Source organism: Bactrocera tryoni, chromosome 5 (genome assembly GCF_016617805.1).
Source record: "Bactrocera tryoni isolate S06 chromosome 5, CSIRO_BtryS06_freeze2, whole genome shotgun sequence".
NCBI lineage: Eukaryota > Metazoa > Arthropoda > Insecta > Diptera > Tephritidae > Bactrocera > Bactrocera tryoni.
The window spans coordinates 18714387-18741786 of record NC_052503.1 but is presented as its reverse complement, the minus strand read 5'-3'; the positions used below and the strand labels follow the sequence as shown (position 1 = coordinate 18741786).

Below are 27400 nucleotides of genomic sequence, written 5' to 3'. Positions count from 1 at the left end.
ATTTTTTTTAAATCATAGATTGGCCGACCACTTTAAGTAAAGTTCAAACTCGTTCCATAATACTACACAAAAAAATTTGAAGAAAATATTTGCGACTAATATGCTAAGAGATCTGTTGAGTATTTGAGGTGTACTAATTATGAATTTGAGTTCAAAATTTTTTCATCTGTCTGGTTTTGTCACTTTACACAAAAAATCATGTATTTTAGCAGCCAAAAGTCAGCAAGAAACAGCCACTAACATCACAGACGCGAATTGACTACAAACTAGTGCAGTTATTGTAATAGAATTAGACGATTTTTCACTATGCAACGATAAAATAATCTCTACTTCATGTTGAGGGACACATCTAGAGAAACTTCAAATATATCGGTTTTCACATATTTCGATAGGTTATATTATAAAAAATAACCTTATTAAATTTTTCATCTATATCTCAAATACTTTTCGAACCCTCTCAGGAGTATATCGTCACTTAAAATGACATAACATAACACATAAATTAAAGACTCACCTCAACTCAATTTGATCACAATAGTATATGTAATATGATGTACTGAATCGTAAGCAATAAAAAACTAAAATTCGAAATTTTTTGATGATACGTTGGTTTGGATTTCAAGTGATGAAATGCTCAATTCAATCAGCTCTAACTTTAAACGCTGTTTTCTGGAAACTACATTTATAAATTTGCTTAAGTGATTACTCCAAGACTTGCAACTTCTGTTTAAGATTCTCAAATTGTTTGATCTGATCAAAAATCGAATTGTCGGAGGTCAAAAATTACCACAATTTTGGTTAAATTTTAACTTTTGTAAATTTTTTATTTCTTTTCAACCGTAGATCACTTTACGCACAATATATTTAAAAGTGAATTTTTATATTTTTAAATTTACCTTCATAATCTTAAACCAAGAGAAACAGTAGTTTTTTCTCATTCCCGAAAATCGCCATATGTTTAGGCTATCACAGTAGATGTGCCCCTTAAATCGAATATAAATGTCTCTTGGGTTTTATGAGCAGCCTTATCAATTCTTACCTGAAAATAAAAAAAATTTAATTTGATAAATATATCATTGAAAATGCTAATACATATATAAAATATTTTTTGAAATCAAATTTATTAAAATGAATATATTTTGAACTTTATTTTTTAGACTAACTCACTAAAACATTGATTTATAAGAAAAGTTTTTTATTTTTCTTGCCATTTCAAATACTCAGAAGAGCAAATATTTCTATGATAATTTTTACACATTTACCCAAGCACACATACAACCCTAGACCTCAAAATAAGGCAACCAAGCTTTGAAAAATAATCAACTCACAACTGAATAAACTTATCAATTTACAAATCGTTCGACAGACAAATTGTTGCGGCATTTTCCAAACCACACTGCAGCTTCCAAACAAAAGAGTCAGCTGTTATCTCGCATTTAACCGTTAAATCGGTTAAGCAGAACAACAAACAGTTCATTAGGCTGCACTTTTTATCTACGTACTGACGAAATATGAGCAACGCTATGAACATACAACTCGGAGTATGTTTTATTTACTAAATATTTTTTATTTACTTAGATAATTTTCACTTGTGTACAACAACAACAACTGCGGAAAAATTCACTCTAACTTCGTTTACATGCCGTTTTTACACACTTTGTTGGAGATTGTCATTATCGCGCGACACAGATTAGCCTCAATACCTAAATATACATATAAGTACATATGTACATAAATACATATGTGCACATAAGTTTATATATAACGCCCCGAATATGCTCTCTAAATAGTCGAAATGCCAACATTTTATTACACTTCGCTCCTTTTCACTTTTCACCGCAAATGAATTTCTTGAGTGGAGCGAGAAGCGCTCGAGCATGTTAATAGCTTATAATTAGCGTGTAGAGCGGCATTTTCACGAATCGGCCTTGAATGTTGAGCACATGCACTTAAAATGCTTTTACAATTAGAAGTAACGGTGAATTTGTAGGGCGTATAGGGTCATATACGGGTAAAGTGGGTGTATGCTTCTTCATTAGGGGCATATGTACTTGTGAGTGGTGGAAAAAACTAAATTAAAAAAATATATGAAATAAAATAAAAGAAAATAAAATTAAATAAATAGAATTAAATTACATAAAAGTAAATAAAATAAAATTAATTAAAGCAAAATAAAATGAAATGAACAAAAGTATAAGAAAATAAAATAAAAATAATTAAAAAAAAAAATTATTTAAAACTAAATTAAAAGTAAAAAAAAATAAATGAAATAAAATGAAATTAAAATAAATTAGCGAAAATAAAACCGACTTAAATTAAAATAAATTAAGTAGAATATAATTAAATTAAAAATTTAAATAAAATAAATTGAAGTAAAAAAAATTAAATTAACTTAAATTAAATTAAACAATACAAAATAAATTAAATAAAAAAAGAATTAATTGAAACAAAATAAAATTAATTGGACAAAAGTATAAGTAAATTAAATTAAATTAATTAAAATTAAATAAATAGCGAAAATAAAACCGAATTAAATTTACCCAAACTAAGTAAAATGGAATTAAATTAAATAAATTAAATAAAAGTCAATAAAACAAAACAAAATTAATTAAACCAAAATAAAACTAAGTTAAATAAAATTTAAAAAAATTAATTAAAACTAAAGAAAATTTAAAAATAAATAAATAAAACAAAATTGACTAAAACATAAATTAATTAAAAATTACTTAACGAATATAAAAACGAATTAAATAAAACAATTAAGTTAAATCGTAATAATTTAAATTAATTCACACAAAATTAAACCAAATTAAATAAAATTAAATTTACTTGAATTAAATTTAAAAAAATTATTTAAAACTAAATTAAAAGCAAAAATATATAAATAAAATAAAATTTACTTAAAATAAATAACTAAACAAAAATAAAAGTGAATTAAAAAAATGTAATTAAAGAAAAGTAAATATATAAAATAAACTAAAATTCAATTAGCGAATTTAATCCGAATTACTTAATTACAAAAAAAACTAAATTAAATCAATAAAAATCAATTAAGTCAAACAAAATTAAGTAAAAATAAATAAAATAAAATTAACTTAAGTTAAATTACGGAAAATATAACCGAATTAAATTAAAAAAAATTAAAATAAATAAAAATAAATTAAATTAATAAAAGAAAAAAATTAAACTAAATCAAATAAAAATAAAAAAATTAACTTGCATAAAATGAAATACAGATTAAATTTATTTAAAATAAAATAAATTATGTAAAACAAAATAAAACTAAATTTAATAAAACTGAATCAATAAATCAATATTAAATAAAAACTTAAAAAAAAATTAATTAATTGAAAAAAAACAAACAAAAAAAATAAAATTTACAAACACAATTTAATAAACCAAAATTTATTATATTTATAAGAAATTTGTAGAACAAAAAGCGTAAAAAATCAATTAAAAGACTGAGTCAGCTGCACAAAATTCGAAAATAAAAATCACAACAAAAACTAGCAAACGAAAAACCTTAAATATTTACATTTTTCGAAAATAAAATATTTACATACATACAAATTGTATGTGTATCTACATAGATGCATATGTACACAGCTGACTCACTTGAAACAATGAAAAAGATATTTATATATGTCAAATAGACACATCTTAATCACCATTATGGACCCATATATAAGCAGATAGGATTTCTAAAAGGCACACAGACACACACACAGACATGGAAAATGTGCGCCAATAAAGTTGTCAGCTATGCAAATTCGCAACTTATCAGACTACTTATAAATAGTAATTACTTTTGACATTTGCATCGGCTTTTTTGCTGCCTTTGCATCGCCCTGTCTCTACTGCCTATTCAAATGGCAACAAATTGTTTACAACAAACATGAATGTGCTACCAATTTACTGAGTACATGCATTTACATAGCTTACAACAACGCACATACATACATTTTTATACACACATACATATATTTTGTAAAGTACATACATACAATATTTGCGATTATTTTGCTGGCATCCTCTAAATATAAAAATACAGCTCATACATTTAACAGCAACAACTATTAATTACACACAGCAGTTTTATTGTTATATGATGTCATTGATTTGTTGTTGCTGTTGTTAAATTCAATAACTGATTCAATGAATATTGTAAATTTGTAATCCATTGAATTATTAATGATTCGTTTGCAACTGTAAAGTACTCGTGGGTGTCGCGACGTCATCATTACATTTGTCTCATTTACTCATTTCTAACAGTAATCTGCTAAATTGCTCAGTGATCTCATAGTTGTTGTATGTTTCAAACAAATTGTATAACTGTTTACATATTTGGTTGGGTATTTCCTGTTGGGTGTCTTGCGATGCAAATTTTATGGGTTAAGCGTATTTTCAATGAGGTGATATTGATATCGGTAATAATTATTATTACACTCAGAATCGTATTCATAGCAGACTCTTCAAAATATCTCTCAACAAGGAAAGTTACTTTATGGTGTATTTCGCATGACGAAGTCATTATGAGTATACATACTTTTTTGAAAACTATAAATATACATAATTCTATCACGCAAGTGAGAAAAGTTCTTTGAACGCCATTCAATTGGGGGGACTGGCCAGAAACGATTATTTTAGATATGGTTCAAGCAGCTCACGACTTTCGGACTTAGACCAAGATCCTCTGGATAGCCAAAAACGTCTATTTGAAGGCGAGCTAAAGTGAGAAGGTGAAACATCCCTCCTCAGGGTTGTGCGTTGGATTTGCGAGCCGCCACGAAAAAAAAAACACCTCCAATGAAAGCACACAATGTTCTTGGATGATAGACCCTACTTTTGATGGCGACCACTGCAAACGTATTAAAGATTACGATTTAGGAGAAGGTGCCGCTGTCTAATTGGTTGATGTCCTCGTAAGAGTAAATACTGATCATACTGAGAAAACAACTTTCCCGCCTGTCGAATGGCAGTGAGAGCATAACATCAGAAGATGGTGAACCCGATTCCCCAATCGATGACCATAGAGCAGACGTTCCATTGCCCGATACTGAAAAAGTTCGAATAGCAATTACCCGTATGAAGAACAAAAAAGCAGCGGGGGTCGATGGATTGCTGCCCGAGCTATTCAAATATGGAGGCAAAGGATTGATAAGAACTGATACATGTTCCTTTGTAGAATATGATCAGACGAAATTATGCCCGACGATTGAAATTTAAGTGTGCTCTGCCCAATGCACAAACAGGGAGACCCCACAATCTGCGCCAACTACCGTGGGATAAGCCATTGTGTGAAAGATGAAAGTCAACCGTCAACAAACTGATTGGACCTTATCAGTGTGGCTTCAAGCCAGGAAAATCAACAACTGAGCAGGTTTTCACCATGTGCAAAATCTTGAAAAAGACCCGTGAAAAAAAGATCGACACACACCACCTCTTCGTCGTAAACCTGCTTTTGACAGCGCGAAAAGGAGCTGCCTCTATGGCGCTAGGTCTGAATTTGGATCCCCGCAAAACTAATATGGCTGTCAGGATCGGGAAGGACCTATCCAAGCCGTTCGATACCCACTCTTTTCTCCTAGAGAAAATAATACGTGCAGAACTAAATAGAGAAGGTACAATCTTCAATAAGAGTGTACAACTGCGGGTGTACGGCGATGAGGTCGATATCATTGGCCTTAACATCCACGCCATTAGTTCTGCTCTCTCCAGGTTGGACAAAGAAGGGAAGCAAAAAGATTTAGTAGTGAACGATGAAAACACAAAATATCTCCTGTCATCAAACAAACAGTCGTCGCACTCGCGACTTGGCTCCCATTTCACTGTTGACAGTCATAACTTCGAAGTCGTAGATAATGTAGAATATCTTGGAACCAACATTAACACCAACAACAACGTCAGCCTCGAAATCTTATTGAAGCGCAATTGAGAAATAAAATGGTCTCTCGACGAACAAAGAACAAATTCCTCCCGTCCTACTATATGACGCAGAGACATGGACGATGACAACATCTGATGAGTCGGCGTTGCGAGTTTTCGAGAGAAATGTTCTACGGAAGATTTATGGTCCTTTGCGCATTGGCCACGACGAATATCGCATTCGATGGCACAATAAGCTATTAGACAAAAGCGGCTACGCTGACTAGATCATGTCATCCGAATTGATGAAAACACTTCAGCGCTGAGAGTATTCGACGCAGTGCCCACCGGGGGAAACTGACCACGGGGACGACCTTTACTCCGTTGGAAAGGCCAGTTGGCTACACTTAGAATCTCCAATTAGCCACAAATAGCGAAAAGGAAGAACGACTAGCGCGCTGTAGTAAACTTGGCTATGTCCACGTTAGCGGTGACTACGCCAAAAAAGAAAAAATGAAGGTCTTTTTATGGACAAGATCGTAGAAAATTATTTTTAGATTTCTTTGACCGAAAGGTCAGATCTGCGGCAGCAGTGGAGAACCTTTATTTTTTAACGGCGTCAGAAGCCGCGTACAACTCGAAAAATATTAATATTGTATTTTGTAGATAAACAATTTTACTGCAATTCTTAAGTAAAGAAAAAATATTTTCTTGAGATTTTAAAACCACTAATTCAGTAGTTTATTTTTAATTTTCAAAAATCGCCTTTTTAGGCTGATATACTAGTTGTGGTCCTTAACTCCGTTAGATTACTTTTTATGGGATTATGTTGAGCCCAGAATCAATAGTTATGAACAAGCTTAGATTATTGAGTTGAAAAACAAAAATCTGCGCTATTTAGGACGCTGAAAAAAATGCTGGAAAATATAATGTCATAGTCTTCGCCAAAAAGTAAATTTAATAGAATTAGACAAATAATAAATTATATAAATAATAATAGAGCCAAAATATTGGCGATTTTATTAATTTTTGGGTATTTGAATTAAAAATTAGTTTTCTTTAAAAAACATTCTTTATTAAAGGGAAATGTTTGTCTTTTTTGTTCTTTTAGTTTCAATCGAATTTTTTATAACTAGAGATGAATGGACATATTTTTACAATTACATAATTTCATATGCAATTAATGGAGTTTCATTTATTTGTTTCTTTTTATTACAGTTTAATAAATTTATCATTAAAAGAAAGAAAAAATACTATTTTTTCTTAATATATATATCTTTTTATATTTTTTTTTAAATATTACCTGGGTATATAACAATGCAGATATATCTTCAAATTCAATATTTACCCGCCAGGGTAAATTTTTTTTTTATAAAAAGATATCTTGCGTATCATAAATCACAAATAAAGATAACTATTTTATAGCAGAAAAAATTAGCGGCATTTCATGTCAGAGAAAATTTTCACTCAGACGGCGCAATTAACACAAAAACGGCATTTAATTAATAGTAAAATATTTGAATGCATCTACTAAATTCCAACAAAAAAAAAAAACTTACACAAATAAGAATGGGTGTATGTGTGTGTTTAAACATATTTCCAACACTGCAACGCCGCTCGATTTAAACGAGCGCAACGAATCTACGAGTAAAGCAAAATGCAAGCCATGACGCAACCTTTCAAAAGAAGTGTGTACGTACGTATATATGCATGTATGTAAGTAAGTGTGCGTATGTCTATGTAACTCCATCAATTCAATTCCATCGATTAGTTGGCGGCTTTGTTGATAACTATGCTAATATGATTGCAAGCGAGCATGTCAAAAGCGCGAGCGCTCTCATACAAGCATACATATGTATATCGGCATATGTACACATACATATATAAATGCACTTGCAAGTGAGCGCATGCATATTTCTCAATAATGCATATACACACAAATATGTTTGCAATAAGTTGATACCGAAATAGTTTGTGTGTAAGTATGTTCATATGTTTTTGTGAGCGCTTTTGCATGGCAATTCGCTTATCTTATCAGCGCGCCGCATTATGTGCATTGGCGCCGTGCACTTTTTATGCTAATGCTTATGCAATAATACCAAAAAAACAACTTTATTTATTCATTTGCCACTTTTATTTACACTCAGTGGAAGTGTTTAATTGCCGCCTATTGTAATGCCATTCAGATAATGACGCCCTTGGATGCATGTACTACATATAGTAGTACATATATGTGTATGTTTATAGATAGTTATGCAATGTGCGTAAATATTATTGTAAATGCTGTTATTAGCCCTATTATTATCACATAAACCGATTCATATTAAGTTGAAAGCAGTTAATGTAAGTTATCTGTGTGACGGGGCGTATACGTTACTAAATTCATGCAAATTTCTCAGAATAACTTCTGCTTAAAAAAGCAAAAGAGTTTCAAATTGCATGGTTTTTCATGATTTATAAGCGAAATTTCATATAAACTTCCTCAAAATAGTTACTTTTTTTATAAATTTATTTTTTTGGAAAATTTTATGTTGAAAGTTATTAAAGTTGAAAGAAAAACATTTTCAACAATATTTAAAAATTAGTTTAAAAGATGCGTTTACATGCTCAATATAATTTTTAGAGTCATTTTTATAATTAAAATACTTGTAATAAATGAAAATTTAATATCACGAATAAGTTTTGAACGACAATCATACTTTGTTCTCATACCATCATTCTTATGTAAGTACATACGTCCGATTAAATCACACCTCCAGTTTTCTTCAAAGTAAATATATATAGAGGTTTCTCATTTAATTAAAACCCATGTGTCTTATTTGTCGGTTTTTTTTCCAAACAAAACAGTAAAAATTTAAAAAAGACTATTTGACCAAATTTAAAAAAAAATTTCAATAAATAAATATAAAAATTCAACATGAATAAAAAATTAAATCTCTTATAATGCGTTTTTTTAGTAAGGCATTTAAAATATATTAAAAAAAAATTATTAAAATTTAATTTATTAAAATTTTTTTTCTCAAATATCTTTTTTTTCAGTGTATTACGCATTATTTTCTACATTTAAAAAAAAAAATTGTGAAAACACTGTTGAATTTATGTTAAAATTATGAGAAATCTGCGTAATTGTATCTCAAAGTTTTCAAAAAACTCTATGAAACGGTAATGTTTTGAATAAAAGTCTAAAAAGTTTAAAAAAAATATAATTTTTGTCAGCGTATGACTTTCTCAAATTTCTACAGATGGCAATTAGTTTATGTTAATTTTATGCAAAATTTTGATTTAAAATTTTAAAAACTGTAGTAATTTTTTATTATTTGACCAAAAAAAAATTTCAAATAAAATTTTTTTTCAGCTTATTTATTGGATAAAATATAAATAAATTATTTGAAGCAATATTGTAAACATTTCAGCCGCAAGGTGGCGCAATAGTCGAAATAATCAGAAGAGCTATATCTGTGCTTCGATTTCGATCAAATTAGTTGCATATATAGCTTGGTTTATTTCTCAAAAAATTTTGCTAAACGATTTTAAATCTTTGTAGATAAAATTTTAATAGCACAGTGTGACAAACATGCAAAAATCGTAGTCAAAAAACTTAAAAGGTAATAAAATCTCACGAATTTCAACTCTTTTTACAAGAATAGAAACAGAGAATAATGTCTAACAAATACTAAACTATATAAATAAACATAGTATATAATGCACTTTTGATAGTGCTGATGATAAGCAATAAATGTGTTTAAAACCAAATTGAGAACGATAGCATGATAAATAAATAAAACTACTACTAAACAGCGCTTACTAATCGCTTAAAAGCACATAGCAAACTACTTCTAGTATATGATTTATATTTACATATTTAATTATGCACACATACACACATTTGTCCATATACAGTTCACCATTCATCATTCCAGACATACCGCACATAACTAAAATTGTTTGTTTTAATTTTATGCTGCTTTACGTCACTGAGTCGAGTTTCGCCTTTCAACTTTTTTTTTGTTTTTTTCATCTTCTCTTTTTTGTTGTTGATTAACCTTGGCCAAGAAAATCTGGTTGACTGGTTTCAGCGCGAAGCTGTGGGTGTCTACAGTACAGTTATATATGTGCGTGTGTTTCTGTGCACTTGCTTGTTTGTTAAAAACACTGTTGCTGTAACAGTTGTGTTTACCTTGCAGCAAAAATGCGAAAAATACAAAAAAATAAAAACAAACCCGTTGCATGCGTCATAATTGTCATAAAAATGTGATGGAAATAGGTAAATATTTTCACAACTGAACTCACTTTTCTGCATCATGTCGCACATACATATTTTTAGCGACATATGAAAGCTTTAAATTAGATACAAACATGGAGAACACTGCGCAACAAAATTTTACATTTGAGAACAATAAAATTTTTAGATTTGAAAATATTAAATTTTTTTTTTGTATTTCTGCATTGTTTAGAACTTTTATGGGGAACACTGTGCAACAAAATCTAAAATTTTGAGAAGAAATCAAGTTTCAGATTAAGAAAATATTATAAATTGTTTTTTTTTTTTTAATTTTTAGGACTTTTATGCAGAACACTACAAAAAAATTCAACATTTTGAGAAAAGTTTAATTTTTAGATTTGAAAATATAATTTTTTTTTATTTCTTCACTTTTAGGACTTTTATTAAAAATACTTGCAATAAAATTTAGCTTTTTGAGAAAAGTACAGTTAGATTTGAAAATATTAAAAAAAAATTCTGTTTCTGTTTGTGTTTTTTTTATTTTTCAGGACTTTTGTAGAGAACACTATGCAACAAAACTTAAAGTTTTTCTATTTTTAAATTTGAATATATTGAAAATTGTTTTTTTTTATTTCTACCCTTTTAAAACCCTTTTAAAAACTTTTATAGAGAACGCTATGCAACAAAATTTAACATTTGGAGAAAAATATACTTTTTAGATTTGAAAATATTAAAAACTGTGCAACAAAACTTAAAATTTTTCTATTTTTAAATTTGAATATATTGAAAATTGTTTTTTTTATTTCTACCCTTTTTAAAACTATGCAACAAAATTTAACATTTTGAGAAAAATTAAATTTTTAGATTTGAAAATATTACAATTTTTTCTGTAGTTTTTCACTTTTTAGGACTTTAATAAAAAACATAATTTTAATATATGTATGTACATATAAAATTTCAATCGCATAATATTTTAACATTAATAAAATAAGTAAGAGAAGAAAACGTGTGCCATAAAATTGAGAAAAATAGTACAAATGTATACTATTTTTATAAACATTAATTGATTAGCTTTTTAATTACTGATTTTTTTATTAATTAAATTTTAAGAATTGAAGATTAATTAAAAAAAAAAACACAAAATAAAAAAAATTAATTTTTTTTCTAATTTTATAACTTTTCATAAAAATTCACAGGGAAAAATATTTGAGTTAAAATAAATTTAAAAAAAAAATGCTTTTTAACAGCAATTTTTTTAAATTCGAATTTTTTTAATATGCCAAAGTACGAAAATATAATCTTTTAAAAGCACAATTTTGGCATCCTTAAATGAAACTAATTTTATCGTTGTCATTTTTAGCCGTCATTCGAACAACAACCACAAAAAACTTGCACTCAAACATACATATGTAAATGCAAAAAATAGCTTGAAACCTTTGTTGCCTTTTTATGCTTTCATCTTTTGCATATTTTTATAAATAACTGCTTTTAGCAACTAAATATAGATGAAATGAAATTTCTGCTGAATATGTATATATAAATTCATAGAACTATAAATAAAAGTGCATATACGTACATATGTACACAAGTCGTCACAAGCCAACACTGGCTTCGCCGCAGCTTTGACGAGAGTGACATGTGACTGTGCATTTCAGCATATGCAATATATACACACATCTACAAATATTATATATATCTACGTTCGAGCAAAAACAAAAATATATTTAATATTCTTTTTGTGCTTGATTTTATACTTTTGGCGATATTTTCGGAGTTTAGACCCAAACTCACTCAGCCAGCTAAAAGCTACCCTAACATTTACCGCTACACAAGTCTAACATATTTTCCATTGATTTCGCTGGCAGCGTACATCCTTGCGCAACCAGAACTTACATATATGCTTCAACTACTTGTACGAGTGGGTGAGTAAGTGTGGAGTGTTGCCACTCACCTACCTGTGCGCCCACACGTCCACACAATTCGTTCTCGGGGGCAACAGCAGCGAAGGTCGTTTAGATTAGAATGTGTGTTACCGTTTTGCCATACTTAAGTCAATGAAATCGATTTTCCGGCTATAAAATTTACGCCCAAAAGCCACTACGCCGCGGCAGCTCAACTCAGTAGATCAATTACCGTTACATTTTACCGCCGCCCCATATTTCGGTTGACCGTTGCGTGTTGATTGGAAAATGTTTAAATTTATTGCATTTTTTTGCGTATATTTTGTGGTTAATTGATAAGGCCGCATGCCTTCGTATCTAAATTGTATTTTCATTTTTTTTTTGTTTTAAACAACAAAAATGTGGGACAGTGGAGATTTGTGCGGTGGAACATGCGTCAGCTGATTGACCATTAGATATGAAAACATACATGCGTATATATAAATTACTGATAAATATATAAGTTTATAGATAACCTTTTATGGTTAACTTAAACGCTAAAGATAAGTGAAAAAAATGATAGTTCTATCAAACAGAACCAATTTTAGTCGATCATAATCCCTCAGTAAATCGTGTGAACAAATTTTTGAATTTCAAGCTCTTCTAAATGTTTACTCAACTTTAGTAAACATGCTTAATAGCAGTTATTTCTCGAAGAAAAAAATTTAATATATCTAAAGAATTATTGATTCAAGAAAGTACATGATACGTTTCCATAACAGTCGAACTTACGTTTCCAGCACGGCTCCGGATTTTTATCCGATCAGAGAATGTCAACACGACAGTGTTCTGCCAATTTTCTAGAGTATGTTTTTTAACCAACAACAACAACACCAAACTAGGAGCTACTTAGTACCAATAATTAGTAAAGGGTGATCCATTTCGAGGTCCCTCCTTTTTTAGAGAAAAAAACAAGGAAAGTTCAAATTTAACGGGAAGAGTTTACAATCATTCAAAAGAACATTCTTTGGTATTTATTCTTTGAATATTATATCTTTCAAATGTTGGCCGCGATGACTTGTTCGAGCCTTTCGAATGGTAACTGTCGAATGACATGCATGATGTTTTGCTCTATGGCGTGAATTAAAGCGGGATTGTTCGCATAGACTTCAGATTTTACATATTCCCTCAGCAAAATATCTAACGGCGTGATATTACACGATCTTGGTGGCCAATCGACTGACGAACCATGACAATATCCGCTCACCGTAGTGTTCTATCAATAAATCCCTTGATTGATGCGATGTGTGGGAAGTGACGCCGTTTTGTTGAAACCAAATGTCGCCGAGATCACGAACTTCAATTTCAGGCATCAAAGAGTCGGTTATCATGGCGCGATGACGGTCGCCATTAAAGGTTATGTTCTCACCAGCATCAGTTTTGAAGAAATATGGATTCCACCTGCCCACAAACCACACTAAACCGTTATTTGTCTGGATGAAATGGCAGCTCTTCAATTTTTTCAGGTTGTTCTTCGTCCCAAATGCGCCAATTCTGCTTGTTTACATATTTGAGACAAAAATGGGTCTCATCGCTGAATAAAATTTGACTCGAAAACGTCGGATATTCTTGGAACTTTTAAAGTGCTTACAGAGCGAAGCAATGTCGCTTGGAAAGGTCGAGCGGCTTCAGTTTCCACTAAGGGTCATAAATAGTCATTATATAACTTTGTATAGTAATTGAGTTCTGTTGAAATCTTCTAGTTGAGTGTTCATCATTTTTCTTCAAATGGGCTGGAGGTGATCCTTATATGTTTTAGCTTCATTTCAAGTGGCTGATGAGTTTATGTAGGCTAGTTAGGTTAGTCTGGTAGGCTAATGAGCCGCAGATAGGCCACATAGAGTTCCGTTTAGAAAACTGTGCCAGTTTGCGTTCACATAGAATTCCGTTACGAAGTCTATGAGGAGTAGTCATGCTTTAAGACTTCTACGCTTGACAGCAGATTCTGTGGCCTCACTAGCGATACCACTTTGAGTGTGTCATACAGCGGGGCCTTCAAATGCTTAAAATGATGATTCACTCTTTCCCTGTTTCCTCGCTTTTGACATTTCCTGTAGTCTCCTGGATCTGTCAGCTACATTCTGCAAGCGTGTGCTGTCACCAGACTGTGACCAGTGAGTATTCCAATCATGTTCCTACAGTCTCTTCTAACCAGTACCAAGAGGAACTATGTTTATTTCTGATATTAACATTTACATATATAACTTTCCGGTAAGTTTATATAAATTTGATATTTGAATTCATCCCTAAGTATATGTATATAAATCATTTAACAATGTTCACAAATTTGCATATTTCAAGAAGCTAGAAGTGAAATAAATCTTGAAGCTTAGTTAACAACTACAATCCTTTGATTAAAACTCATTCGCATTTATCCATATTCATACACATATACATACGTAGATCCTAATATACATATAAACCCAAATGAAATATATCGCGAACGCACTTCTTCCGCTTCTTTCGTCATTCGAGCTGCTTCTGCCATTTCGCGCCTTAAGTGATTGCCTTTACGCGGCCTTCATTAAAGTGATTTATAGCCAAATTTTCAGATTTCGTTTCGCAGCGAAAATTCACGCTCCGCGCATTTGTCTAAATCATTAGTTTACCCCTCTCAGTTAAGAATCTAAACTTTGGATCATTGCGTGCTACACATTTATACTTGTTGTTGTTGTTGTTGCTGTTACTTAAAAAGAGTAATCAACGCCGTTTGCGAGTATCTTTCTCAAATATAATGAGCTGAAAATAGAATTAATTCACAAAAGCTGCCGCCTGAAGTGACTTCCGTCTTCGTGTTGTTTGCTCGCTTAGCTGCGCTGATAATCAGCAGCGATGATAATAGAAATTACAGCATTACCTGATGAAATACAAACAATGACATCGTTGACTTATGTATGTACATGTATGTGTGATTGTGTGTTTGTTTGTATTTGTGAATGCGAACCCTTGGCCACTTTCGCCACGGCGAAATGCAAGCGTTGACTGGCCGCCGATGATGAGGATGGCGCTTCTATTTGGCACTTTGAGTGAAAATCTAATTGACAGTGGCTTTGACACTGACACCTTGTTGGCAATAGTGCTGGCTGTGCCATTATCAGCTACAATAGCAACAAAAACATTAGTGACAACAACTATGATAACAACAACAGCAAGTAGTTGGGTGCAGCAATGCTTCGCCTCAATTCGTTTTAATTAACTGAAAATACGTTTCATTCCATTCATTTGTTGTTGTTGCTATGTGTTTGTCTTTCCTTTTGCTTTACGCTTTGCCGCCTAATTAGCGCTCCATGCGCCGAATCTGCTTCTTCGCTTTTAGCGCACGCTATTTAGCTCTGGCCTGCTTTGTGCCTACTTTTGCCTACATTGCGTTGCAAAGTGTTTACTAAGTTTTCATCTTTATGTTTTGTATTTATGTTTGGATGCTTGTTATCAAATGAATATTGTATAAAAATGTTGTCTATTATAATATTTTGTTGTTCATATATTATTCATATTTCTATATAAATAAAAAAAAATACCCGGAAATTTTAAATAAAACGCAAAATATTCAATTATTCATCAATATTTATTTTGTCGCCTTCCATTTAATCCCCAGATGTAATACACTATTGCCAACGATTTTTCCAGTCTTCGAAACACTTTTCATAAGCACTTTTTGGGATGGCCTTCAGCTCCTTCAGCGATTTTTTCTCTTCGATCGATTGAAAACGGGTTCCACGAAGGGCAAAAATTTCCGTTCGGTGAATAAAAAAATCAAATGGAATCAAATGTGGTGAATAAGGTGATGGATCGATGGTATTCATTGCATTTTTGGCTTTAAATTTGGTCAAAATGAGGCTTAACGGCCATGAAAATATATGTATCTTTTGCAAATCATCGTATCTGGAGTGAAAATAGAGACACCTATTTCCATTTTTTCCATTTCGTGCCAGAAGGGAGCTGAAGCATGTTTTTTTGGAAATTGCGCAACATGTCCCTAGAGGCGTTTCTGGTTGCTGCCAAACCAGAAGATCCAGTAAACAATCTGTAGAATGCGACTAGACAAAACAATAAGCCTATATCTAGATGCCTTCAAATTTTAAACCAGAGAGGCCATTAATGAAGACCAATGCAGCGAAAGCCGTGGTGTTTGCCACACACCTCCAAAACACGTTTACTCCTAAGGAGTTTAGTAATGGATCTAGCAATGCGGCAGTCACCAATTTTTACGATGTTTTTTGTCGAATGGAATTGCTGAACTAGATGCTGTCGAAGTGCAGGAGGGGATCAAAGCATTGGTAAACAAAAAGTGACCAGGCTGTGACAGAATGAATGTGTTTGAACTTAAAGCGCTACCTGAAAACGTAATCAGCATGATTGCCAAACTTTTTAACGGAATGCTCAAACTTTGTCATTTTCACATCGCAATAGAAATGTGCTGCGGTTATTTTAATTCTTAAACCCGGAAAACCTTAACATCTGGTTAATTCTGGTCGACCAATTAGTCTACTATTCATTATCTCGAAAGTATTTGAAGGAATATTTTTTTACAGGCTTTTGCCAGTGTTGGAAGACAAACAGCTTGTTCCGAATCATCAGTTTGGCTCTGCTGTCTCCTTGATCTCCGCCAAGCATAGATGCCATTATGCTAAGTCGGAGCTGAGACCTTCTCGTGCTGGCATGCCGCAGTGCACCATACAGTTGACTTTCCAGTGATAAACTCTGAATGCACTATGAGGCCAACCTATGCTGCTGATACTGCACCACTAGCATCATTGCTACCCTAATACTGTTTCGAGAAAACTGCAGATGCAATTGAATAGTCTAGAACCGTGGCTCACCAAATGGAACATTGGCATCAACACCGAAAGGTCCGTACAAGTAGTATAGACAAAAATTGCCCTCAAGTGGTTTTATATGGTCAGTAGTTACCAACAAACACATGCGCCAATATTTGGGGATTACAACTGATAGGAGACACACTTGGAAATAACTTATTCATTATTGATGTAGACATCACTTAAACGGCTATAGCCGACAAGAACTTGGAAAGATCACGTAAAAGAACTCAGCTAAGATTAAAGTTGACGCAGCTATGCTGGCTCCTTAAGCCAAGATCCCGCCTCAGTCTGAAGAATAAGTTGCTTATTTATAAGGCAATACTTAGGCCAATTTGAACGTATGTATGACATTCAAATCTGGGGAGGTGCATCGAATTCACATTTTAAAAGTAATTCAAGCTTTTCAAGATAAATTTCTGCGCAACATAGGAGCCCCCATTCTATGTGAGAAACGATGTTCTCCACTAGGATCTAAAGTTGTTTACTGCAAAGGCAACAATCGAAGAATTTAGCAGACGTTACCTCTTCCGTTTGGAGGTAAACTATAAAAATTTCAATGCAATAAGGTTTGACAAAAGTGTTTAGACAGCTAAAACATGCATCATAGTAGCAACAAAAACATATGTATCTTGAAACCAAAATTCCTCTAAAAAATAACTTTTGTTCAAAAATATAACACATAACAAAATCTGCCTTCGCTCTCCATATTCAAATACACTCAAAAATTGCAAAAATACCGAAAAGATGAGGAGCAAAACACAACAAAAAATTGCAAAAGTCAGGTCAATTTTAGTCAAAAATACATTCCCACCTATGCGGCAAGCAAACAAAGAAAAAGTAAAAACTCGCAAATTCTATAGTGAAGCAAGCTGAAGAGTCATAAAATCGGGAATAAGTGCAGGCCGTTGGCGGGCTGCCTCCACAAGCAGCAACAATTTTAGCAAAGGTACTATCTATAAAAACAATCACACAAACACATACGTATGTATGTACATATACATACATGTATGTATATGCAGTGCAGCAGAACGCCAATAGTATCATCAACAGCAACAGCAAATGCGATGACTGCAGTGTTGAGTGTGTCAGCGCTTTGGCCGTTGCCAAAAATAAATAAGATTCACAGTTAAATTGGCAAAGGAGCGGCGCTGCGCGTTGAATTGCGCTGCGAGCAGCATTTCATGCAACAACAAAATCATTTACATACTATATAACACAATACTGCCACTTGAGCGAATGCAACTAAGCAGATACGTACATATGTACATATGTGTTGTTGTACATGTGTATGTATGTAAGTATATATTAAGATATATATTTATATAGATATATTGAGGTCCACAGGAGCAATATATTGTACGTCTTCACCTTTTTCGTTGTTGTTATTATTGTACTTAAGCAGTGACACGCGAGATTCCTCCGCCTGTCAGCATTTTATTTCGTATTTCGAACCGTAAAAAGCAAAGAGGCAATAAAAATAAGAAGAAGCTTAAAAATAACAAAAAATAACAAGAAGAAGAAGTAGCAACAGCGGACAGACAAAACGCTTTTGTTGCTCCTGTTGCTTGCGGCACGTTGATATTCTCATTGCTCAGCGTCGTCGCCGTCGCCGTCGTTACCATTTCACGGCTTTTGTTTTATGCAATATTTTCGCATTTTACCTTTGGTCGCATTTTTATATTTTCTAATGTATTTTGTGCTTTTTGAGAAGGCACGTCGCGCTGCAAAAACACACACGCGCTTACACACACGCACACATACACATACAAAAACACACATTTACACAAAAGAATTATGCACATACACGTTTCAAAGGTGCCAGTCGGTGGTTTTATACACGAATTTGTTATTGCTTGCTATTTTTTGCATTTTCATTTCACTCTTCTTTCATGAATTCATTGTTTTCATTTCACTTTTAAGCAATTGCCGGTGAACGATGGCATTCATTTATATTTTGCTTTGTAATATACTCAGGTATTTTTCGAAATGCTGCTGAGGATGCTGCTATTTTCAAGGCTTAATCGGTTAGTCTTAAATTTTGAGACACTCGGTGGGCGTTGTCGGCTGATATATGCGACCGAAGGAAGTGATACATCTGCTTGCTTATAAATGTTAATGCATTCAATCATAATCTTTTTAGCAAATGGTATTTACTTTTTCGTTTATTTTTGTTTGAATTGCTAATACTTATTTTGGTTTTGACAGCAAATGCTGAACTTGCAGAGTGTAGAAGGCGGTGTTTGTTGCACTCGACACTGAAAGCGCCAGAAAAATTAAACCATTGATCTTGCTATTGTTAATTTTTAACTCAGGAGTTTTTTAGAATATAATTTTTTTGAACAACTAATTTTTAATTTTTCAAAAATTCATTAAAATTTTAAATATAAAAAAACTAAATATATTTTTATGCATATTGTATCTCAATATAACATTCCAAACTATAATACTATTGAACTATTTTTTTATTTTTTATTTTTAGTTTGAACCAGGATAGCGAATCTTTTAAATATTTGACAAAGTTTTAATTGAAAATAATATTTTCATACAGATTTTTTTTAACTGCAAATTAATTTAAGTTTTAATTTCAAAAAAAAAAATACCTTTTTTAATTTTTTAATTACTTTTTAATTATAAACATGGGATTAAAATTTTTTTTTGTTTTCAACCCTGATATTTGCTCTTTCAAAGTTATTTCTAATACTGATTTTGGAGATTTCAATTGAAAAAAATATTTTTTTTATTTTTTAATAATAAATATAGGATTCATATTTTTTTAAATCCTGAATTTTGGATTAAAATTTATTGTTAATTGTCTAAACTTGTTGTACTTATTGTTAATTATTTCAATACTAGTTTTAAGAAGATGTTTGAAATTTCACTTAAAAAACTGCTTTTATTAATTTTTAATAATATTGTATTAAGGATTTATATTTTTTTTAATCCGAAATTTGGTATCAAAACTTATTTTAAATTTTTGAAACCGATTTTTGGTGTAAGATATTTAAAATTTATTTTTTTATTAAGATTATCAAAATTACAAAGTAAAAAAATTAATTAAATTATCAAATTAATTTTTTAATTTCTTAAGTCGGTACATTTTTTTATTTATAATAAACTAGCAATTTCAATTTTTAACAATTTTTTTTAAAGCCACATTTTTTAATTATACATTACAATTATTTTTCAACATTAAAATTGTTTATTATTTTTTCTATAATTAAAAATTCGTTTAACGAGCTTTCTCTATTAAATCTAATGTAAAAAAATTAAATTAATTAATCGTTAATTGAGATAGCTGTTGAAAATATCCAATAACCACTTATTTAGCTATAAATACCTCAAAAAAAATTATATTTTTTATAAAAAAAAAATAAAAAAAGTCAATTTAATTTTAGAAATTACAAAAAAAATATATTTATATTATAAAAAAACGAAAACTATTTTTTATTAAAAAGAAACAATCAATATCCACTTCTTTATATAAAAATTAAAAATAAAATCGTTTATATGTATTTATAAAAAATAAAAATATCCTCTTGTTTATTTAAATTTATAAAAATATTTTTTATCGCCATTTTGTTAAAAATAAAATTCTTTCTATTATTACTTGTATTAATTTTAGCAACAATAAGTGTTTTAGGTTTTTGGATTTGAGATATTTTAAGCAAAAAATACCTTTTTTCGGAAATCCGTTGAAGATCACTTACACTTTCAAAATAAATGATAAAAAACGGTTTTTCTGACATATAAGTGTATTTAGCCCCTTAAAACAAAAGTTTTATAATTTTTTGTAAGCACTGTAAAAATTATTTATGAAAGGAAGAAAGTCAAAATGTTAAGCTTTGCATTTCAAACAATTATTTTTATTTTATTCTAAACTTTTTTTGATTCTAAACGACTGATAGCACTAGTTTACAGTCATTATGCGGTTCTGTTATTAGAGCCTTGCAAATTTAGGTTTGCTAAAACCGGAAATGATAATAAAAATCGAATTTTTTGTGTTCTAGTCAAGGGGTATAGGCATCAAACTACCACCGTTCCCAGGGCAGTGGGGTCTGCTTAACCGGAATGGACCTGGATTTTTGTTCAACCAAGGACTATCAACCCGGCACGACTCGTCGAAATTACTTCAAAAATGTTTTGTGCCGTTACAACAACAACAACTAAAAAAACAAAAATAACTGTACGTGATGGAAAATTTTTGAACTAAAATTCGTAATCAGGACACCTCAAATGCCCCACAGACCTCTTAGCACATCAGTCGCAAATTTTTCACTTAGATCTGTTGAGTAGTATAATTAATACATAAGTCAAGAAAACTCTTCGAATGTGAAGAACAGAATTTTTTTCTTCACTTTTGCATCCACAATTCAAAATAACTGGTAAATAACGGTTATTTTTATAACTAATAATAAGATTAGCTATGAAAACGCATAGTGACAATAAAGCATTACTTGCAATTTATTTCTCCATAATGGCATTTAAATATAAATATTAATATTATTCTTTGTGGATTGAAATTATTTTCAGAGGTTTTGTTTTATTTTATATTTTCTTAAATCGTCTAACAGCAGTTTTTTAATTTAAATAAACACAAACACGATTAATATCTTTCGAAACCAACTTCAAACAACAACAACAGAGTAAATTGATATTATTTGATTTTTCTTGTTTTTATAGTTAAACTTTGAACACTAATTATAAAAAGAATAAAAATTGAACGCTTATGCAAAATAGAATCATTATAGAATTCTAATTTCTATTCTTGCCAACTTTTTCTACTGATAAATAATAAGTTTCAGTGCAGATGCATATGTATAGCTAAAAACATAGTAGAACTTTTTATATGCCTACTTAGCATAATTATTTAACAAAAACAAAAACATGGCGCTAGAAACGGTTTCAGCTCACCTTTTTGTATAACAATTCCAAGATCAGCTACCAAAGCGGCATAAAGCAGGAGCACAAACTTTTTTATTTCAATTTACAAATATTAATTTGTTGCTATTGTTGTTACATTCGAATATGAATACTCAAATTGTTATTTTTTTATAATTTGCAACACTTTACATACACTTTCCGAACAATAATTTTGAGAGTTAAAAAATCTTGAATTCAACACCAAATCACACGCACGAAAAATGTTAAAAATTCACAAAAAATAAATTTTGACAAAAAACACCTTGAATAATTTTTTAATAATTTTTTTTGTAATATTTTCAAACAACCAGTTTTACTTCCGCAAAACACTAGTTACCGGAAATTTGAAATTACCTAATTTTCACACAAAATAGACCGTAACGCACAACTCTCCGGTTGGCAACTCGATATTCGTCTGACCACAGATACGTTGAATTGCCTACGAATCAGTTACGCTTAGTCGTCGATGGGACACACATTTGTTTATTGCAAATTTATCATTTATTGCCAACTTTATTAGACACGTCCAAACTAACCGAATAAGAAATCGCAACTGAGCAAAATACAGCAAAGGCGAAAGTTAAAAATGTGGCGAGACGCTGTAGAGCACAATGGAGCTCTGCGGAGCGCGTACAGCGGCGCGCTTTGAGAGCCGACAGTGTATGGTTCATTTGTGTATGTGCCGCTATGTTTGTTGGCGGCAAAACGTGCCTTTGCTTTGCCCTTAACATTGCATTTACTCGTTTGCTTTTGCCATTTGTATGTTTGCATTTGTGTTTTTGTTGTTGCGCGAAACTCACTGACGTTTAGCCGGCGAGTTGGCGCTGTGGCTGAGAGCATAATGTCAATGCAAATGCAAAGCTTTGAAACCGGCATAATGGTAGCGCTCTCTGGTTGCTTCAATGCTCTCGCAATCGCTCTCTCGACGTGGAAAAAAGCCGGTAAACAGTCACATGCAAATTAGTTAGGTAAATGTGTGTGTAAGCGTGTGTGATGTGCTCCAATGGCACATACATATTTGCACCAAAGTGTGGGTGCTCAATAGGGTTCCCAGTAAATTGCAATGGACTTAATGTGTTTTTAGTTATTTTTGTTGAATGAAAGCATTGTATTTCGATTTCAGGCAAATATTTGTTTTGTTTGTTGTTTAGCCTACTCTAAATATTACAATAGAACCGCTAACAAATCAACTGCTAACTGATTGATTTGAACGCTCTTACATTTGAATGTTGCAAAACAATATCTAGCAACATTGTTGCACAGTGGGCTTGTGTTAAGAAAATAATGTAAATAAATCCAACTTTACGGCGCCGTTCACAACAACTCGGATTGACATATGGAACTACTTGACGAGTTTTATTCCAAGACCTGAAACTTCTGAACCTTCGTAAGCGACATCGCTTCGCTCGATGGGCTCTTGATAAGTCCCTAGAAGAAACGACGTTATCAAGTCAAATTTTGTACAGCGATGAGACCCATTTGTAGCTCACTGGGTATGTAAACAAGCAAAATTGCCGCATTTGGGATGAAGAGCAACCTGAAGAGATTAAAGAGTTGCCATTTCATTCAGAAAAAACACAAACCGTTGTTTCTTGTCGTTCATTATTTCTTCAAAAATGATGCAGGTGAGAGCGTAACGTCAATTACGACCATTAACGCGCCACGATAGACGTCTCTTTAATGCCTATGAATACATTGAGAGATCTCTTCGGTGAGCAGATAACTTCAGGTTTTGAGCCGGTCGATTGGCCACGAAGATCGTATGATATCACACCGTTAGGCTTTTCCTGTGGCGATATGTAAAGTCTAAAATCTATGCGGACAATCCCGCTTTGATTCAGGTCTTGGAGCAAAACATCACGTGTGTAATTCGCCAGTTACCAGTCGAAATGTATGAGCGAGTCATCGAAAATTGGATTCAACGGATTGACCGTCTGAGACGTAGCTGCGGCCAACATTTCGAAAAGATAATATTCAAAAAATAAATGCCCAAAGAATGTTCTTTCCATTGATAATAAACATTCCCCATGAAATTTAAGCATCTGTGTTTTTTCTTAAAAAAATAGGAAACCTCGAAATGGATCACCCTATATTAAATTTTAAAATTCTATACCTTTTGCTTTTCGGAATATATGTAAATTAAGCAGCATTGAAGTTACTGGAATAGAGCCTTGCGCACATAGTGCCTCTGTATGTACATATGTATGTATATCATCTTACCACAACTGTTCAAGGCTCCAGATCCTTAATAAACATATTATGTGGACTCTAGTGTCTATAGTTGTCATTTTTACCGAAAACAACGGCAGTCTCTGAGCTTTATTGAGATAATTGAAATTCGGAGAAAATATTTATAAGATAACAGTATGTTGTTTGTTTGCTAAAACCTTGTTTCCCTAGCAACACTGCAAGCAACATAATTAAGCAACATTTTACTTACTTAGCAACATGTTCTCGCTACTGCTCACTCTCACTCTCTCTCGCTAGCAACACGCACTGTATTTTGCGGCCACCGGATGTGCATGCCTTCATATTAACATACACATATGTATACACACTATTGCATTTGTTTACTGTTTTTGCACAAATTTGCTTTTTGTTTGCTGTGCAAAGCTTTTTCATACCGGAATTTTTTACGAAACTTTTTTTGCGTATTACATACGCTAACGCTCATAAGTCGATTTTTATAGTTTTTTTTTTCATTTGCATACATATACACACAAACACATATGTATATACATGTACATACATATGAACACTGGCAACTGATTCAATTTACGCCAGTTTCTTACGTTCGTTTCATTCACAATTTCGCTTTTTCATAGCATTTTTTACATATTATTATTTGTTGTTGTTGTTGTAACCAACAAATTGCCTGTATGTGCATATGTAAGTTTGTAACTTTATGTTTTTTTTATTTAATGCCGCTTAATGCTACCAAACCGCGCCGGCAACCGCAAAACAGCTACAACAACAACAAACATTGCGCTAGCGTAAGTAAACATGACGAAATCAGGATACTCAGTGGCATACGCTGTGCTTGCTCGCCATTTAGCTGAGTTGGGTGAGATCATCATTTGCCGATCGTCATTATATATTTCTTACTTATTTTTATATTGGCTGCTAAGAGCACACACACACACTCACAGCGCAGTCGTTTAGGTGTGGCTTTGTTTTTTTTTCTATTTGTCACCGTCGAAATTTATGACAATTCATTAAGACTGCAATTGTTATTTGTCTCATTTCGTGTTTTATTTCTTCGGGTTTAGTGCAAAATAAATTCTTCAATGAAGTGAAATTGAAAAGCGGCATGCATAAAATTTATATGAGCACATGAAATTAATACGAGAATATTCGCATGCAATGTGTAAGTCGTCAAGGTTGCAGGCAAATGAATTAGCTCTTACAACCGTTAGTAATTGAGAGGAGTGTGAGTGTCTAAGTGAGAGTGTGTAGTAGAGTTATTGAAGAAGTTGCATAATGTTTCGATTATGCTTCGGAATTTAATAAAAAACAAGTAAGGAAGGGCTAAGTTTGGGTGTCACCGAACATTTTATACTCTCGCATGATAAAGTGATAATCGAGATTTCATTATCAGTCAATTACATATTTTTCAAATACCGTAATTTTGTAAAGTTTTATTCCGCTATCATCGTTGGTTCCTAATGTACATATATGTATTATACAGAGAAGGCATCAGATGGAATTCAAAATAGCGTTATATTGGAAGAAGGCGTGGTTGTGAACCGATTTCACCCATATTTCGTACATGTCATCAGGGTGTTAAGAAAATATTATATACCGAATTTCATTGAAATCGGTCTAGTAGTTCCTGAGATATGGTTTTGGTCCATAAGTGGGCGAGGCCACGCCCATTTTCAATTTTAAAAAAAGCCTGGGTGCAGCTTCCTTCTGCCATTTCTTCCGTAAAATTTAGTGTTTCTGACGTTTTTGTTAGTCGGTTAACGCACTTTTAGTGATTTTCAACATAACCTTTGTATGGGAGGTGGGCGTGGTTATTATCCGATTTCTTCCATTTTGAACTGTATATGGAAATGCCTGAAGAAAACGACTCTGTAGAGTTTGGTTGACATAGCTATAGTAGTTTCCGAGATATGTACAAAACTTAGTAGGGGGCGGGGCCACGCCCACTTTTCCAAAAAAATTACGTCCAAATGTGCCCCTTCCTAATGCGATCCTTTGTGCCAAATTTCACTTTAATATCTTTATTTATGGCTTAGTTATGACACTTTATAGGTTTTCGGTTTCCGCCATTTTGTGGGCGTGGCAGTGGGCCGATTTTGCCCATCTTCGAACTTTAACCTTCTTATGGAGCCAAGAGAATACGTGTACCAAGTTTCATCATGATATCTCAATTTTACTCAAGTTACAGCTTGCACGGACGGACGGACAGACGGACGGACGGACAGACAGACATCCGGATTTCGACTCTACTCGTCACCCTGATCACTTTGGTATATATAACCCTATATTTCTGACTCTTTTAGTTTTAGGACTTACAAACAACCGTTATGTGAACAAAACTATAATACTCTCGTTAGCAACATTGTTGCGAGAGTATAAAAATGTTTTCTTAAGATCTTAAGTAGCCTTAGTAAATCGTCATAGAATATTCATACAGTTCATACCATAAAGGGAAATCTTTCAAATCGAAGAAAAAGGAAGAAGAAGAAAATGGAATGGACCTATAAAAAGCTTTGTCAGCACGTGACATATATGTATGTATGTATGTAGGTCCATAATATTAAGAAAATTTAATAGGACATACATACATATTTCAGTGATTGTAAAGCGAAGTTCCACATTAAATTTGCATCTTGAGACCCATTATTATATTCGATAGAACACGTCCAGCATGCAGCCGTAACTGAGAGTGTACACAAAGACAGTGGAGAGTCAATTCGCTGCCGTTCGCGGCAACTCGGACTTACGTATGGATCGACTTGGCGCATTCTACGTCGAGATATTAAATTGAAAACATATAAAAAACAGCTTGTGCAAGAACAGAAGCCGCTCTACCTTCACAAGCGACAACACTCTATGGGCTCCAAGAAGATCCGACGTTTTCGAGCCAAATTTTGGTAAACAAGCAAAATTTCCATATTTCGGACGAAGTGCAACCAGAAGAAATTCAAGAGCTTCCATTTCACCATTTCACCAAAAAACGGTTTGGTGAGGTTTGTGGAACGGTGGAAACATCGGTCCACATTTCTTCAAAAATGATGCCGATGAGAACGTAACGTATTTGATGTCTGAAATTAAAGCTCGTGATCTATGCGAAATGTGATTCCAACAAAACGGCGCCACTTCCCACACAACGCATCAATCTATGAATTTATTGAGATAACACTTCATTAAACAGGCAATTTCACGTTTTGGGCCGGTCGATTGGCCAGCAAGACCATGTGATATCACACCGTCAGAGTTTTTCCTCTGTGGACATGTGAAGTCTAAAGTCTATGCGAACAATCCCACTTCGATACAGGCCTTGGAGCAAAACAGCACGCATGTCATACCCCAGTTACCTGTCGAAGTGCTCGAACGAGTCATCGAAAACTATACTCAACGGATTAACCATCTGAGACGTAGCCAAACATTTGAAAGACATAATC

At 32.4% G+C, this 27400-nt stretch overlaps 1 protein-coding gene across 4 annotated transcripts in view; it reads right to left on the bottom strand.

Annotated features, from left to right (window-relative positions):
- The window catches only part of LOC120778946 (trichohyalin), a 185916-nt gene extending 163614 nt beyond the window's left edge, over nucleotides 1–22302 (bottom strand). For all 4 annotated transcript variants that reach the window (XR_005705591.1, XM_040111009.1, XM_040111008.1 and 1 more), the window contains exons 1-2: nucleotides 22122–22302; nucleotides 21759–21955 (exon numbers count right to left, since the gene is read on the bottom strand). The gene's annotated coding sequence lies outside the window, so the exon portion shown is untranslated. The remainder of the gene's footprint in view (nucleotides 1–21758; nucleotides 21956–22121) is intronic.
- Between the last annotated feature and the right edge of the window lie 5098 nt (nucleotides 22303–27400).